This window comes from Borostomias antarcticus (assembly GCF_949987555.1).
Source record: "Borostomias antarcticus genome assembly, chromosome: 9".
NCBI classification, from domain to species: Eukaryota; Metazoa; Chordata; class Actinopteri; order Stomiiformes; family Stomiidae; genus Borostomias; species Borostomias antarcticus.
In genome coordinates, this window is record NC_140242.1 from 18,010,858 (window position 1) to 18,029,401 (window position 18,544).

General features: G+C 46.7%; 1 long non-coding RNA gene across 1 annotated transcript; it reads left to right on the forward strand.

Annotated features, from left to right (window-relative positions):
• The first annotated feature begins 271 nt into the window (after positions 1–271).
• Positions 272–1,789, forward strand: LOC311312799. The gene is made up of 3 exons (XR_014630586.1): positions 272–684; positions 849–944; positions 1,060–1,789. It is a non-coding gene; the product is annotated as an uncharacterized lncRNA (long non-coding RNA).
• The last annotated feature ends 16,755 nt before the right edge of the window (positions 1,790–18,544 follow it).

An 18,544-nucleotide genomic window follows, 5' to 3' on the forward strand; every position in this document is an offset into this window, starting at 1 on the left:
GTGGACTGGACAACTGCAGTGCATTCCAGTTTGAAAACTACCTTCATGGCGTCAAGCGGCTGGTGCGGTCTGGAAACAATCCCATCAAGCAGGTGGCTAAAAGACTGCAGGAAAGGAATTTCAACATGCATGTCAAACCACACAACGTGAAAAGGTCAAGCCAGGAGAAGGACCGTGCATTCATCACAGAGGATGAACAGTGTGTGGAAGTTGTTGGAATACCTGCAGACGACGACAACATGGCTCTTTGCCTTGTCTACGCAAATCCTGCCCCTCTCTTCAATCACCCATGCACATCCTTCATGATTCATGCCTTCCGGTTTCAGAAGAGAGATGCAGACAGGAAATTCATACCAAAATCACAGCTGACAAGAAGAGCGATCAAGATTGAGCAGCCACAAGGCACAGTGTTTTTGGGACTTCTGCACAGTTTTTGATAAGACACTGCAAATCCTAACATTTGCACATTTGCCCAACAAGAGACAGTAGATAACAGCTGCCCACAATCAGGAACCAAAATCAATCAATCAATCAAGCAAAGCTTTATTTGTATAGCACATTTCATACCCAGAGGAAACACAATGCGCTTTACAGAGAACAAAATCTGCTCTCCAGACCCAGAACAAACCCAAGAGAAGATGCTCTCTTCTGAGACACTGCCACGCTCAGCCCCCTCATGGTCAGGTAAAGCACACATAGACATACATGCACGCACGCACACACACACTACTGGGAGGTTATGCTGTATTCACTCTCCTCACACTAATCTAACACACAGTCAGTGTCATGCACATGCAACCACCTCTAGATGATGAACAAATGCCACTGATGGCTGATCATTATTACAGATTTGGAATCTTGCCCCTGGAGCCAAGTCCAGAGGACCCCTCGTATCTGCAGAACTACCGTCATAGTAGTTCAGGGATGGAGCACCACCACAACAGGTAACACCTCGCCCCCGCACACACACAGGGTCCAATTTGGTGAAAATGCATACAAACTGGATTTGTGGAGTTGTGTCTTTCATAAGACTAACTTTGTGTGTCTGTGATGTTTCAGGTACTGAGTTAGAAGGCCTTTGGACAAGCCAGAGCTCCATTCAATCATCCTCTGTCTGCGCATGACAAATATATTTCTCACATACTGCAAGTGCAACGAGCAGTGAAATGTTTTGCTATGAGCCTCTAGACAAGCTGCAACTGTGATTCATGTAGTCCCAGTGGAGTGGATTGTGTGGTAGCGAGCTGTCCATTGAGGGGGACGACGCACAATTGTTGGCTCAATGGACAAGATTGCCCACACAACGACCATGAATGTAAATTAAATAATCAATCACCTGTTTGAATAGCGAGGGGGCGGGGTGTTCTCATTCATATATGGGTACCTGGGAGAAGGGTTTGTTCTGGGTCTATCTGGGAGACTATAATGGAAATTTGTGATTTCATTCATGTCATTTGAGTGAACAGTGAGGTTAGCCTGTTTGCTCGGTTCCTTTGTGGTACAGTTCTTTTAATGCATTGTTTAATTAGGTAATGTATTGTTTTAATGTAGTACTAAACACTCCCTAGTAGTGACGCAGGCTGTAGAATCTACATGGGGTCTATAAACAGAAAAGCCATCCTCTTGTGTCTTGTTTAATGATGGGGCAGAATGTCTTCTATTGTTTATTGCAGATGTTGACTAATCAGATTTGTGCACAACATTGTAAATAAAGCTTCAGTTGAGGATAGCCTGTAGTATTGTAGTCTTGTACCTGTTCACATAAAAAATGATGGATTTCTGTGGTTGTACACGATTGATTAGATGCCCAATTGTAAATAAAGCTTGGGGTTAACCTTGTGTATTCTCATTGTAATCTCTTGTACCTGTGCACGGCATATCTGCAATAATTAGCTGTGACTATGAAAATGTAAAACTAAAGTCCAGTTGCTCATGAGGGTGTCATTTAAAGGTGCTCTCCCTCCAGCTCTGTTTTCAGCAAGGGGGCATAAACCGTTAGTAGATTAGAAAAGAAACATCAAATTGTGTGCAGGTTGATTAGGCAGTTTGACAGGTCATTCCAATCATTTCACTTGGTCAGAAGTGTGATTGGTTGTTCTGTTTTTATCTGTATTGAGCATTCATGTGTCAAATCTCTTATTTCATTGATTACATTCCGGGGTGATGGCACCTTTGAACACATGATTTCCACCATGGGTCGCAGTGATAGAGAATCCTGCCTACTTTAACTGTGAGCCAAGCAAGCAGTGACGTCACGGGATAGCCCGATGCTAGCCTAATATGACTTTAATCTTTTTTGTTTTATTCATTATAAATTTAATGACGTTGCAGGGACCCATATTGCCAATGTTTCGGCAACGTTGCAGAAAAGTCTAATTAGACTTAGGAGGGTAAAGTTATTTTCGACCTTAGATGAACGTTGTCACAACATCGCCTGATGGTAACGTTGCAACTTACCTAAGTACAACTTATGTGCAACGTTGCTGCAACCCACTGTGTTAGTAGGGATATCTCCGCGTTTAAAAACCGCGCACTAACATTGGTGGTACACAATAATTCGATTTTTTGGATCCGACGCTTGGACATCGAGCCCCAAGTCTAGATCAAACAGCTACGCTGCCGCAGCTAGCCGCGGCTCGCCAACCCTAACCAGCTCCTGACTGGGCTAGCCCATTAGCCAACAGGGGACAGCCGTCCCCTGCCTTTCCAGTACCAACTCAACACACCGGAGGCGTGCCTTGCTCCCAGCAGATCGCGTGAGTATTACCAGCACTACTAGGTAAGTACCCTACTAACACAGTACGTAAAACTGACGGGACACATTGGTGTAATTGTGGTAATTTTGCGACGTCACCAGCAGCGGACCTAGCTGACACCTAGCTGACACTTGCCTTTTCAGTCGCAAAATAACCAAAATAGCCGTCCTCAAGGACACTGTAAGGGAACGTAGCCGCCACTGCTGCTTAAATCCGTAACTACGATGTAATTAAATAACGTGACAATGTGGTTAGATCACAGTCCCAATCTGACTTTATTGGAAATGTGTCACAGTGGGTCAGAACATTTGTAAATTACTTAGGTTTTAAAATAAATTTTGAAGTCATACAGTTACAGAATTGTAATAATGAGGAGAAATCCTGCATGTCTGTTTTGTGTGTAATTTCTCATTTACAGTTAATATTAACACTAAAGATTTGCAGTCTAGGCCTAATAAAAAGAATGATAAAAAATATGCCTATGAATAAAGTCCTAATTTTGCAACCTAAATGTGAGCAATGAACGCTGAGCATTGAACGTAGAATGCAAGGCATTGGGCTACTTTACAATTGAAGAACTAGACAAACAAGTTACACACTCTGTGCCAGTAGGTGGCGGTATGCACATTAAAGTTGTTTGCGATCCGCCACTAAACCCAGCGAAGGAGAAGAAGAACGAGAACGGTAAACTTCCGCCGTTTGAAACAGAAGAAAAACCAACACGCTTTGTCTCCGCGACAACACAGATCATGTAAGTATCTCAATTTCAATGTATACATAGATAGCTATGTATTTTGGTATCGCTCCAGATAAATGACACCAACGTTATGTGCAAGCTACCCTATTGTAATGATTATCTATATGCAGATGCTCTCTTTCCAATGTTAGCTAACTAGCTAGCCAGCTAACGTGATTAGCCTTTTTCTGTACATGGCTAGCTAAGTAGCCTAGGTAAAATTACTCTCGCAATTATTGTTAAAACGTTCGCTTTTGTGTAATTGTAGCTTAAATTATAATGTTGGCTTGGCAACGTGAGAATATTTCAGTTGTGTACACTATAACTTTTATGAAGTGTTGTTGTGGGCCATTGTTTCCTAATAACAGGCTCGCGCGAGCTCCTGCACGTTCGTACCGTTTCATCGCTTGGAATAAAATGCGATAATTAGCTTACTCATTGATTTCGCATTAACCCACGACACCGTTAGTAGGTGTTTGTTTTTAGGCATTCATTTTTCCGATTTTAACGTTAACAGAATACTAGAAGCCCCAACAACGGAGCTAGGCTAGCTAGCAGGATTTGTTATAGCAGCCATCTTGGCTTTTGGCACGTGGTCCTGTGGAGTGTGCATGTCAGCCAACGAGAGGGTCACCCACCCACTTTCTCTCTCTCTCTCCCTCTCTCCCCTCCCATGCTCTCAGTTGCCAACCTCCCAGTTCTTGTTTGAACTGAGCAAGAAGCAGGTGAGCGGGGCAGGAAGAGGCGCTAAGACGGGGACAGGCGTGGCCAGGGGCAGTCCTGGGACAGCACCACAGGCTCTGTGAGTCTTGTTCAGTTGAATGCCCTCATGAGTATTAACAGAAGAGCACCATATACATATGCACACATACACTCTAACATGTCGCTCTCTCCTCAGCTCAGCCCAATGGTCTCTGATGGTTCTGTCTGGCCAGCCCTTAGGTGGAGAAACACCTGATCATCAATATAGGCAGGCACACGTAAGTACAAATGCACATACGTTTCCATAGACGGGATAAACAAATGGGAATATTGATATTGAGTTAGCGGTAGACATGTGAGATTCATAAGACGCATCACTGACGCCAGTGACGCCACAATATCAGGGAAATTGAGCAATTGCTTCCCTGTAGTGCAAACTTGCAAGATTCGCTCAGTTATTAACCCTTCTTGCCTTTTTTGTTGTTGGTTTTCTCTCTCCTCCTTCCTCTCTGTGCAGTTCTCCTGTGTGCTGAGCCGCTACCATGTATTGCCACTGCTGACAGGGTAGAGCTCAGCCCCATGCAGAAGTGAGTGATGAGGAGAGGTAAGATCATTTTCCCGTTTTTTTTCCCTCCAGTTTTAGGAACCGTCTCAAGAATGTGTTCCCCACTTTTATGCCTTTAAATCAGGGTTGGAGTATTCCAGGTGTGTGGCCATGGCCATGAACACCAGTAGAGGAGGGAACCAAGTGTCTCATTCTCTCTCCACAGTTGTGTGGTTGTAACCCCCCACTAGCTACATATTCATTCAATCTTTATTTAACCTCGTGAATCAATTGAGAGTAAGCTCTCATTTACAATGACGTATAATCACTCTATATTTGAACTTGTACTACAGGTGAGATAATCCTTTTTAATGGTCTCTCTCATTGCTGTGCAAGACTTGGGTGTTCTCCTGCTCTGAGTGCCCATTCTCCTATACCTCCCAGATCTACCTCCACAAGCACATCAAGAGGAGCCATGACAACCTCTGTCTCTGCTGAGGAACACACAGAGCATTATGAAGTAGCCAGTGCCTTGGCGAAGGTGTTTGAGCAGCAGTCATCAATGGATTAACTCCCAAGACACAAGGAAGAGACAGCGCAACACACGCTATGACTCCAGTGACGAAGGTAATATAATAAAGTGCATTCAACAGTCCCAAAAGAGTACTACTTGAGTTGACTAATCTGAGCTAATTTACCTCTACTATATGTTCCAGTGCCCAGGCAGCCGGTCGGCAGAACTCAGACCAGACCAGCTATGCCAGGTGCCAGAGCCGGAAGGCCTGCTCTGCCAGTTATCAATGCAGGTATCCATGCATGTTTGTGTTGGTGAAATGTCTATGCATATTTGCACACTTACAGTTAACTCAGGACTTTCTGAAGACTCATGTACTCAGTTCACTAATTCGCTCATCTCACATCTCACTACTCGGCAGTAGATGTTCATCGCCCGGGTCCTTTGAGCCAAGGCGCTGTGAGCCCAGGCCCTTCAGCCCTTCAGACGTCCAGGCACGAGCAGCATGCATCAGCGATTACCAGGTCAGGGTCTGACATGTCTCATGTGGAGTTGATTCTTCCCCTTATGCCAGAATCACTACGCCGCCAGCACCATAGTTTCCTGCTCATCCCTTTATCCTCTGGTTTTCAGGTAGTTCTCTGATGCCATCGCCTGTGAGACCAACAGCTCCAGCAGTGTTGCCATCAAGCTCTGCAGATGCTGGTATGCTGAATTTTTTGAACTACTTCATGCTGCATGTAGGGATATACTTTGAGCTGAATATCCATTATGGGACCGTACAATTACTTATAGCCACATCTGTGTTTAATATCCAGACTTCCAGAGGATGATGTGTCAGCAGTTCTCCAGCGTCATGCAGAGTCTGAGGGAGATGGCACAGACAATGATGAGGCTGGAGCAGAGACTGGAGCAGAGACTGTCCGGCGAGTCTGCAGACAGCTATCGGGGAGCAGTACTGGATGACCTGCACCCTGCTAAAACTGAGGAGGAGCTGCTGGTCTTGGAGGAGCAGCTGAAGGACAAGGATCATCAAAGGAAGATGGTGAGTAACTTAAGGGCATAACTTTGTTCCTTATTTTTGCAGGGAAGTGTTAAGGAAATGTAAAAGTAAATGATTGTCTTTATGTTTTGCAGACACGATATCTGAGTTCCATTGGCGGCAAAGATCTGCCAGATGTGGTCCGGCGGGTGCTGTCAGCCATTGCCATACACAGAGTGTGGTGTGTCTACAGCGTCCATGGGAAGAGGGGGAAGAAGCCTCTGAAGAATATGACCCTCTACAATGTCATATTACGTAAGGGATTGTTCATATTTTCGCAAAATAATACATTGTCTTTGCTTCATGCCATGTGCATTGAAACCATTCCCTTTTTGGTTAAAAGGTTTAGTTATGGCCTGTAAGCCAAGCACCACTGTGACGGAGGTGTCTGCCCAGCTGCAGGAGATGCTGAAACATGCCCCTGCTCGATGCAAAAAGGTATGTGATGTCAGGCAGTTAATTTTCTCGTATCCAGTGACATGGCACGCTTCCAATGAACGTATGCGACTTGCTTTTACAGCCATTTCATTATGTCCTTAGGCATCTGCTCCAGCCCAGCTGACCTCCCCAGCCCAGCCCCTGACCGCAGCTCCAGCCCTGACCACAGTGGAGTATTCAGATGAGGATGACCTCTTCTGCCCAGACCCTCGATTCAGATGTGGGTGACCCCCAGCCCGTCTCCCTAAACCTGCCTTTCCAGCCTGCCAGGATGGATGCCTTTTTTGTAAATAGTTTTTGTAAATTTTAACCTTTTTTTTGTGGGATACAACGGTCTGTTCCCGGTCTGCCTGCCACAGAATGCGCACTGTTTCATTTTTGTTTTTAGAACTTTTGCAATTGTCAGATAATGGGTTGCTAGCCAGAGCTTGTACATGCTTTTTTTTGCTTTTCTGGCTATGCGTAATGTGACAGACCGTAAACCTCATCCTTGTAAATATGTATACTTTTAATTTGTAATGTACTTTGTGTAATAAAATGTTCTAAACTGTTCAGTCTTATATTGGTTTGTATCATAATGCTTGCTGCTATATCCCCATATAGCATTAATTCGTTTTTGTACTGCAAATGCTAAATATAGCCAGTGGTCAGGGTTTAGTAAGTAAGTGACCATATTTGCACCGTGCGAAAAAGACGTGCAGACCAAGTCATATAAATACCTGTAAATCTAGTGTCAGCCAAGTGAGTTTATTACGGAAGTTCCTGCCCACGTTTTTTGCACGCGGCCGCACCGTATTTGCACCGTGCGAAAAAGACGTGCAGACCAAGTCATATAAATACCTGTAAATCTAGTGTCAGCCAGGTGAGTTTATAACGGAGGTTCCTGCCCACGTGATCACGTGCGTTCTTTGCACGCGGCCGCAACTTCGGAATGACGTGTCGTTCTTACGTAGAGTCTACTAAACGGCAGATCTCGCGTTTCCGTAAATGGCCGCGTAATTTCCGCACGCGGCGCAGACGAATCGTCACCTATAGCGGCCGTATGTCGAACGTTTGCGCAACCTGCGTGTGTTAGTAGGGTAGCCCCACTCTCCCGGCTTGCACTGCTAGCTAGCAGCCCCCACTCCCCCTGCTAGCACGGCTAAGTAAATAGCCCTACCTCCCCGTTAGCATTACTACGTAAATAGCACTCCCTCTCCCCGCTAGCATCGCCTTTAGCAAATAGATTGGCTGTTTTATCCTCTTATTTTAATTCCGCAATTATTTTAACAAGTCTCACGATGGCTCCACACCCTCCCGCCCCTAACTGCTCGGGTTGCCTCCAGCGTAGCCAAATAATCTCAGAGTTGGAAGGAAGGATCTCTACTCTACACTCTATACATCAAGTCGAACATTACCTGGACTCAGTGCTACCCGACCCAGATGTCGACGTCCAGCCTCCCACTGCTCCACCGTCGGCGGCATCCGAGGGTGGGAATGTGGATTTTGATCTCCCCCTGAGTGAGAAATCCTGGCCCAGACTCGGAGCAAAACCCAAGCATTTAAGCTCCACCCCTTGGGCCACTGTTAGGAGGAAACGAGGAAGGGAAACCTCCAGGGTCCCCTCCCAACACTCCGACGACGACACCCTCCAACTGAGGAATAGCTTTACTTTACTGGCCGAGCCTGAATCCAAGAGGTCCAAGGATACTAGCATCAGCTCCTCGTCCTGGCTCCCTGCTACTGAGGCTCATTTCACACCCAGCCCTCCTCAGTACCATACCCATACTCCGCAGCCCACCCACACCTCTCCGGTTAGTGAGCGGCATTATAGCCAGGCTAATAAGCCTGCTCCCCGGCCTAAGCATAGCCCAGTCCACCGAGGGGACCCCCGGCCCCCACCCTCTACCACTTGGCCTTCAGGTGTGAGGCAGCAAAGGAAGTCCCCTAAGCCCAGTGGGCCCGCCACTGAGCCCGCCCCCCCATCTGTGCTCGTCATCGGATCATCCATGGTGCGCCATGTAGTGGTCCCGAAAGCCCGGACGTGCTGCTTCCCAGGAGCTAAGGTCTCGGACATCAGGACTGTTCTGCCATCACTCCTCGCAGATTATCCCCTGGCCTCATCCATTATCATCCATGTCGGAACAAATGACATCAAGCTCCAGCAGTCTGAGCGGCTGAAGGAGGATTTCAAGGACCTGATCTCCACTGCTCAGGCACCAGGAAAGACCTGCATCATCTCTGGCCCTTTCTCCTCCCCCCGGTATGGTGATGCCAAATATAGTAGGATCCGTCAGCTCCACATCTGGCTGAAAGGCTACTGCTGCCAGTTGAAGCTTCCCTTCATAGATAATTTTACCACGTTTTGGAACCACTCGGACCTCTTCGCCAGGGACGGCCTCCATCCTAGTAGGTCAGGTGCCCGTCTGCTCAGTATGAATATGGACCTGACGCTGAGATCTTCCAGCGTCTGATGTGGGGTTAGCCTGACCCTTGCCAAACATAAACCTCCTGTACCCGCGGGTCGGGCTACACCAGCTCCATCTCACCAGCGCCCCATCACCATAGACCTGGACTCCCTGCCCCTCACTGAGACCTGGCATAGCGACGTTTATATTTCTATAAACAAATTCTGCCCACCTGAATATGCCATTCAGCGAATTATCTCCCACCGCACCCCTATTACCATAATGAAACAGTCAGGTGGATCTAATATAAAAAACCTGATATCCGTTCCAGTGAATATACTATCCAGGCCTACTAGACAGGCGAGCCAGCCCTTTTCTCCGGAAGCTATTTCAATGGCGATTCTAAATGTCAGGTCCCTACCAAGCAAAACCTTTCTCATTAATGATCTTATATGTGAACGTAAATTAGACTGTATGTTCCTAACTGAAACCTGGCTAAATATAAATGGACCAGCAGCCCTCATTGAAGCCTCTCCTCCTAACTATAGCTTTTTTCAATCTATCAGAAGTGGGAAAAAAGGTGGAGGTACAGCCACCATAGCTACAGATGCCCTCAGCTGCAGGACCATCTCCTTTGATGATTTCGCGTCTTTTGAATACCACGCTATTGTCCTAAAATGCCAGCCCCCAGTTCTGGCAGTAACCGTGTATAGGCCTCCCAAACAGTGCTCTGCCTTCTCTACAGAATTTTCAGAACTCCTGTCCATCATCCATACAAATTATGATAAGATTATCATCACTGGAGATTTCAACATACACGTAGACACTGAGGCGGACTCGAATGCTAGGGACTTTATCAACCTCCTAAACTCCATGGATTTTACCCAACATATCTCTGAGCCAACCCACAACCGCGGCCACACCCTTGATCTAGTTATTACTAAGGGCCTGACTATCACTGTTTCCTCTATTAGTGACCTCGCTCTCTCCGACCATTTCTGTATCTTCTTCACTGCATTGTTTCCTAAAGTCAAAAGTAGTACTGAGCGCTTTATCAAGAAACGTTATCTTACCTCCGCAGTAGCCGATAGCTTTAGAGAAATAATGACCACAAACAATTTATCAACTCCAGAAGTGGGGCCCTTAGGACATATTGAAGACTTGGCAACCACCTTTAACACCAGAGTAAGGGCAGCCTTGGATTCTGTAGCACCTATTAAACTGAAAAGGATCACAACCAATAATAAAGCTCCATGGCGAAATAAGGAAACATATCAACTAAAGAGAACCTGCAGAAGCTCTGAGCGTATATGGCGAAAAACCAAGCTACAGGTCCACCATAATATTCTCAAAGAACATCTCTCTGCTTTTAATAAAGCAATAAGAAATGCAAAGAAAGACCACTTCTCAAAATTGATATCTATCAATCTAAATAATTCAAGAGTGCTCTTCTCAACAATTGATAGCCTAATAAACCCTGCCGTAAAAACACCTGATAACCTGCTCTCTACCTCCAAATGTGAGGAATTTGCAGCTTACTTCAGAGATAAGATTATGAATATTAGGAGAAATATCACCCAGGAAAGGCCATGCATCCCGTTTACAGATCCTCTCCCTCCATGCAATGGACATATGAGCCTGTTTACACTGATTGACACAGAAATGTTGAGGAAAGTAGTATCCAAACTCAAAACCTCCACATGCCTGCTGGATCCCATCTCCACCGATTTTTTCAAAACAATTTTTGACTCTGTATCCTATGACATTTTATCCATTGTTAATGACTCCCTATCTACAGGTGTCTTCCCACCAATACTTAAAACTGCTCTGGTGAGACCCGTACTGAAGAAAAACAACTTAGACACTTCAGTTTTTAGCAATTTTAGACCAATCTCCAACCTTCCCTTTTTGAGTAAAATTCTGGAAAAAATAGTTTTCAAACAGATTAATGATTTCCTAGCTACAAGTTGTACCCTTGACCTTTTCCAGTCCGGCTTTCGCGCCCACCATAGCACAGAGACGGCATTAGTCAAAGTTGTAAATGACCTCAGAATTAATGCTGACTCCAAAGAGCTTTCTGTTCTCGTCCTCCTGGACCTGAGTGCAGCCTTTGATACTATAGATCATGCAATCCTCATCGAAAGACTGGAAAAGTGGGTTGGCCTCTCTGGTCCAGTCCTAAATTGGCTTAAGACCTATCTAACCGGTCGGATTTCTTCGTCGCCCTCGGTGATTATAGCTCAGGAAAGATCCCAATGACCTGTGGGGTGCCCCAAGGATCGATCCTAGGACCTCTACTCTTCAGCCTGTACATGCTGCCCCTTGGCAGTGTCATCAGGAGGCACAACATTAGCTACCATAGCTACGCAGATGATACCCAACTCTATATTTCTGTAACACCCAGTAACTACAGCTTGGTTGACTGCCTTGTCAAGTGTACTACAGATATAAATGTATGGATGTCACATAATTTCCTCCAACTAAACCAGGACAAAACAGAAGTACTGATCATTGGAGAAAAAGCTGAAAGAGAGAAACTAGCTGCACACTTAAAAACTCTGGAAATTGACACCAATTGCCAGGCTAAAAACCTAGGTGTCATACTTGACTCAGATCTTAATTTCGAAAACCACATAAAGAATATTACAAAGACATCTTTCTACCACCTAAGGAACATTGCCAAGGTGCAACCCTTTCTCTCTCAGGCTGACACCGAAAGATTAATGCATGCTTTCATCACAAGCAGGCTGGACTACTGCAATGCTCTACTATCAGGCCTACCAAAGAAAGCAATCTCTAAGCTACAAATGATACAGAATGCTGCAGCACGAGTCCTCACTAAGACTAGACGAAGGGCACACATCACACCAGCCTTAAAATCACTACACTGGTTACCTGTCAACTCTAGAATAGACTTTAAAATACTACTACTAGTCCATAAATCTCTCCACAATCACTCACCAGAATATATTTCAAACATGCTTGTTAAGTACATGCCCAACAGACCACTCAGATCCTCAGGTACTGAACTTTTAACAGTTCCAAAAGCCAGGACCAAGAAACACGGAGAGGCAGCTTTTAGTTTCTATGCCCCCAACCTCTGGAACACCCTACCGGAGTGCCTAAGAAGGGCCGAAACAACGGAGGTCTTCAAGCGAGACCTCAAGACATACCTTTTCGACCTAGCCTACAATCACTAGCTAGGAACTTGAGACACAGAAAGGCAGCCTCAAACCTACCTGTGAATCTTCTGTATACATTGGTCCAGTAGATGCCCCACTGTCGCCCGCAGACAATAGATACCCCCGTGTCAGTTGTGGATGTTGTAGTACTTAGTTAACACACACACGTACACACAGACACACACCAGTCCACATCCAGCTTAGGCCTGGACCTGGGCCCAGTTTCCCTTTCCCCTCACCCTACCCCGGGTCCGTATCCTTTTCCCACCCCCAACCCTACCCCCGACCCCTGCCTCTAACTGGACCCAGGCACACCTACACTCACGCTCACACACATACAGACATACACCAGTCCTGGGCTCAGATCCCCTCCCCCTCACCCTAACCCGGGTCCGTATCCTTTTCCTACCCCCCACCCTACCCCAACCCCTGCCTCTATCTGGGCCCAGGCACGCACACACACACAGACACACATCAGGGTTTGCCACACCTCTCCCATGATGCTCTTATCCTTTCTTGCTCTAAAAATGTAGTTTAATGTAATGTACTGCTCTATATATGGCTCTGTGTGCTACTAACCCTGTTCTGCCTCCCCTCTCCCTAGTGCCTCTCTCTCTCCCTCCTATCTTCTAACCAGGTCCAGTGGATGCCCCACTGTCACCAGCAGACCACCCTGAGACCGATAGATACCCCTGTGTCTGCTGCAGATGTCGTAACAAATTAGTTAACACACACACACGTACACACAGACATACAACAGTCCACTTCCGGCTTTAGGCCTGGGCCCAGTACCCCCTACCCATCACCCTAACCCGGGTCCGTATCCTCTTCCTACCCCAACCCTACCCCTGACCCCTGCCTCTACCTGGACCCAGGCACACTCACACACACACTGACATACACCAGTCCTGGGCTCAGATCCCCTTCCCCTCACCCTAACCCGGGTCCGTATCCTTTTCCTACCCCCCACCCTACCCCAACCCCTGCCTCTATCGGGGCCCAGGCACGCACACACACACACACACATTAGTGTTTGCCACACCTCTCCCATGATGCTCTTAGCCTTTCTTGCTCTGAAAATGTAGTTTGACGTAATGTATAGCTCTATATATGGCTCCGTGTGCTACTAACCCTGTTCTGCCTCCCCTCTCCCTAGTGCCTCTCTCTCTCCCTCCTATCTTCTAACCAGGTCCAGTGGATGCCCCACTGTCACCAGTAGACCACCCTGAGACCGATAGATACCCCTGTGTCTGCTGCAGATGTCGTAGCAAATTAGTTAACACACACACACGCACACACAGACATACAACAGCCCACTTCCGGCCTTAGGCCTGGGTCCAGTACCCCCTTCCCCTCACCCTACCCCGGGTCCGTATCCTCTTCCTACCCCCATCCTACCCCTGACCCCTGCCTCTACCTGGACCCAGGCACACTCACACTCACTCACACACACACTGACAGACACCAGTCCTGGGCTCAGATCCCCTTCCCCTCACCCTAACCCGGGTCCGTATCCTTTTCCTACCCCCCACCCTACCCCAACCCCTGCCTCTATCTGGGCCCAGGCACGCACACACACACACACACACATTAGTCTTTGCCACACCTCTCCCATGATGCTCTTAGCCTTTCTTGCTCTGAAAATGTAGTTTGACGTAATGTATTGCTCTATATATGGCTCCGTGTGCTACTAACCCTGTTCTGCCTCCCCTCTCCCTAGTGCGTCTCTCTCTCCCTCCTATCTTCTAACCAGGTCACCAGTAGACCACCCTGAGTCCGATAGATACCCCTGTGTCTGCTGCAGATGTCGTAGCAAATTAGTTAACACACACACACGCACACACAGACATACAACAGTCCACTTCCGGCCTTAGGCCTGGGTCCAGTACCCCCTTCCCCTCACCCTACCCCGGGTCCGTATCCTCTTCCTACCCCCACCCTACCCCTGACCCCTGCCTCTACCTGGACCCAGGCACACTCACACACACACTGACAGACACCAGTCCTGGGCTCAGATCCCCTTCCCCTCACCCTAACCCGGGTCCGTATCCTTTTCCTACCCCCCACCCTACCCCAACCCCTGCCTCTATCTGGGCCCAGGCACATTTATGCACACACAGACATACACCAATGTTTGCCATGTCTCTCCTATGATGTTATTAGCCTCTCTTACTTTGAAAATGTAATTTAATGTTATTTATTGCTCTATAAATGTTCTTAGCCGGTAGACAAACATACTCCAGGAGCTTGCTCGATCGCCTCGCTGAGAGGGGTCAGGGAATAATTTTTACAGCTCACTTATCTGGCCCCCGGGTGATTACTGTTTTTTTTGCTTCCCTCTGGAATATGTAGGGGTGGGATGTCTGCCCACCTCCCTTGTTCTCTGTAAAGCGCATTGTGTTGCCTCTGGGTATGAAATGCGCTATATAAATAAAGCTTTGATTGATTGATTGATTGATGCTCTTAAGGAGAAAAAACGTCTGATGTCTCAGCCAAACGTCTCAGCCAAACCAGAAAAGTTTGGTCCAGATCTCAGGTTTCAGCTATTAGCGCTTGAGATGAAGAACTGCTCTCCTCGCTGTTGGTCCTGTCTGGAAATGTACAGTATCATCATCTCTTCATCTGTGCTGTCTATTCTGCACCCTCAGCTTCTTCTTCTCCCTCCCTCCCTCCCTCCCTCCCTCCCTCCCTCTCTCTAGTTATTTTATTACAATCTAAAAACATGAATTAATAAAACTTCTATTTTTCAAAGATGACCGTGTTTAATGTGGTAAATACAAATGTCATTTATCTGATCAACTTTTGAGCAATTTATATCTGGTCCTTTGCTTATTCAGTGGTTCTTTGAATTGAAAAATGTTCCAATTCCTTGCTCAGAATCAAACCAACATGAATTGCCGATTTCTTTTGCTTGTAATGCTAGTTGTGTTGGAATTAGACAAATGGTTCAAAGGACTTATTTGAGTGCCTAAGTGTCTCGAGTATTTTAAACCAGGAGTGGACTCGATACGACATTCCTGTGCAAACTTATGGATGTTTTAATGCAGCTACTCCCAACATGATCAATACAGACCAACACTGAGTGTGGTGCTGTGACATCATCGGTCACACCAAAATGGCGGCCGCCCGACTCAGCGCATGGGCGGCAATGTTGTATAGGCAGAATGCATTGAGCGTCCGGTCTTATTGATATATAGTCTTTGGCTTAGGTATAGGGCTGGGTTATGGGTAAGGTTAGGTTTAGGTATAGGGCTGGGTTATGGGTAGGGTTAGGTTTAGGTATAGGACTGGGTTATGGGTAGGGTTAGGTTTAGGGTTGGGGTTAGTGTCTCTGCATTTATGGAAACCAGCTTTCTACACAGGCCGTAACTGTACCGCATCTAGCCACAACCAATAGCCTACAAGCACATGATCTCTGCTGGCTAAGGGAGCTGTCAGGGTATGGCTACCCGACTGGCCACTTGGGGTCCCTGATCCTGTTGCTTTTTTCTGTTCTCGGGGTTAGTTTGATTGTGTACACCTGTGTGGGCACCTATTTAGGAGAAGGGGATTGCCTTTTGCAGCAATCGTCACAGCCTCCCGTGTCACAGAGCTCCATGCTTTTGAGCGTTTAAGCCCTTTTCACAGCAGCCATTTGGACATGTCTACATTAATATATAATATATAACATAATATATATAATGTCATATATAACATTAATTATGGCCCTGTTCCATTTAGGATTTAGATGGGCCAGGGCCCTAGTGCATTCTGGCTCACTTGAATGGCTGTAATGCACTAAATACAACATAACCGTAATTCATTTGACCTGTGTTTACCCTGCTTTGACATGGCTGCTGTGAAAAGGGCCTACCTACGCTTTCAACTGTTTCGATTCCTCTTTGCCAAATTTAATCTTCATGAATTTCTAAAGGAAAAATTAAAATAGGTATAGTGAGTTGCTGTGCTACAAATAGTTTTATTTATTTATTATTATTATTATTATCATGTCTATTACTGAGGATTTGAGGAGTACTTCGCCCTACTGTACCACAGCAACATAGTCCAGGTCTGACCTGCATGTTCTTGTCAGCCGTGGCCGGGCCCTGGGTCTGCTGCTGCCAGCCTGCCAGGCTAGGTTCTGGAGCGGTCTGTCGTGACCAGGGGCCTCATTTATCAAAGAGCGTGTAAATTCAGGTGTAAAAGAGGGCGTATGACGAAAACGCGGAAAATGCCAAATGTAGCGTACGACGAGAATATTTACACGCTTTTCGGATCTATCAAAAATGTCGTACGCCATTTCCTGCACGAAAAATCCGACGCTGGCGGGGAAGAGAGCGTACGCGCACGCGCCCCGTGTTCCGCCCTCTCCACGCCAAATCCAACCATATGGTCAAAACTATGACAGCGCACAACGTGGAGACCCCGGAAGGAACCGACAGAATATAGCGTGGAGCATAGGACAGACAAAAGCTGAATCCCAATCTGAGTGCGCAAACCGCACTTGCGGCCCCTCGCACTTGTGGCCTGAGGCCTGAGCACTTAATTGACGTCAGCTGGAAGGGCCAGAGGGTGCAGGGCCGTGAATTAAATGGGACAGCACTCCCAGTTTCGCTCAATGCCCCTCCCACTTCGTTTTCATTGGCTGCCGCGTTCCTCCGACGCAGAGGCTGCTCTGACGCTCCCCTCAGCTCTGCAAATTGACCGATTGACGTCTGTTTTAATTTAATAATAATTAAAAAATTAGGTTGGGTGGGATATGTTTGCAGCATGTGGATTTCAAGATAAATGTTGTGTTATCTGCAAATGTCATCATTTATGTGTGATGCACTCGGATCATGACTCGGATGCACTCAAGCACCGTCACATGAGACGCGGTGGGCTGTGGGTATTTTCTGCTCCTAAGTCCGTGAAATTGCGGACTTTCGGTAAGTGCGGTTACAGTGCGCAAAATGGCGGCGTGGCGCACTTGTGGACCTAGCGATTCCGTTTTGGAACTACCCTGAGCCCTTGTGGACTTAGCGGGAACGCGCATGTAAGGCCACAAGGCCGCGAGTGCTCTGCACTTTCGCCTAAGTGCGCGATTTGGGATTCAGCTAAAGACGTTTATGGAAAAACGCGGAAAGAAGAGAAACTTTTCGGAGACGGAGGTGCATGTGCTTGTTGGTGAGGTCCACGCGAGGAAAGAAAATCATCTTCGGAAGGTAAGCTATTTGTACGAGCCTACATTTGTCTGATTGCTCCTACAGTTTAGGTAGCCTACTGTACGTTTCGTGCATCCTGTATGTGGCGTAGGGCTGGGAGTCCGAACTTCGGGATTCGAATATAATTCGAATATTGACAGAAATACTGGTATTCGAACGAATATTAGGCAGCCCTTAATATTCGAACCTGTAAGTTTTGTAAATGTGTTGGCTAGCAAACGTTGCTTTTGATTCAGATTCAGAGGGTTTTTCACGCCTGGTGAAGTTGCAATCGCGAGCTCATTAGCAAGGCTATTGGACCTGTAGGAGGTGACGTTAGTTAGCACTTAGTTAGCAGAACAATGGCCTCGCCAACGCCCACAATCACGCTGGAGGAGTCATCCAGTGAAAGCGACGGGCTCCGGCTCGCATATGCGATTCATGTTAAACTTACAACAATATTGAGCTAGCCAGGCATTTGAGTTGGTCATCCAACACAGGCTCGATCCTCACCTTTCTGTATAATCCCAACTGTGAAATGGATGTGATAATAGTCCACAAAATATTCTTCCTTTGCCTCGTTTAGCACCAGCTGCAACACTCTTCTCCAAATTCATTATCTCCGTTAGCAAGGCTAACGTTGCACTCGGTAGCTTGTGCTTATTATTATTATTGGAGTTGGTGCTTGTGCAGTGGAGGGGTTCTTTTGGGGGAGTTAGCCGTTGGATTGTTATGCTTAAATTATCCTAGCCAGCTAGTTCCCAAGCTTGTTTGATAACCTTTGATTCAGACATAACGTAGGCTGCCTGGTACCGTCCACTGACCAGTTGCTGGTTAACTATGAGGATCCCAGCCGACCGTTGCATCCCCCCAACCCGCAACGGAGGGTTATCAACTCGGCTGGGACTCCCCCTCTCATCGCTAACCAGCAACTGAGACCATTGAGCTAAAGGTGGTTAGCTAGCTCGATCGTGAAATTACTCAAACTTATTAAATATGACACCAATAAGCACACCGGTGCCAATAGTTAGCTTAATCTTGATATAACTCCTGGTTGACGAGGGTTGTTGAGTCTTACATA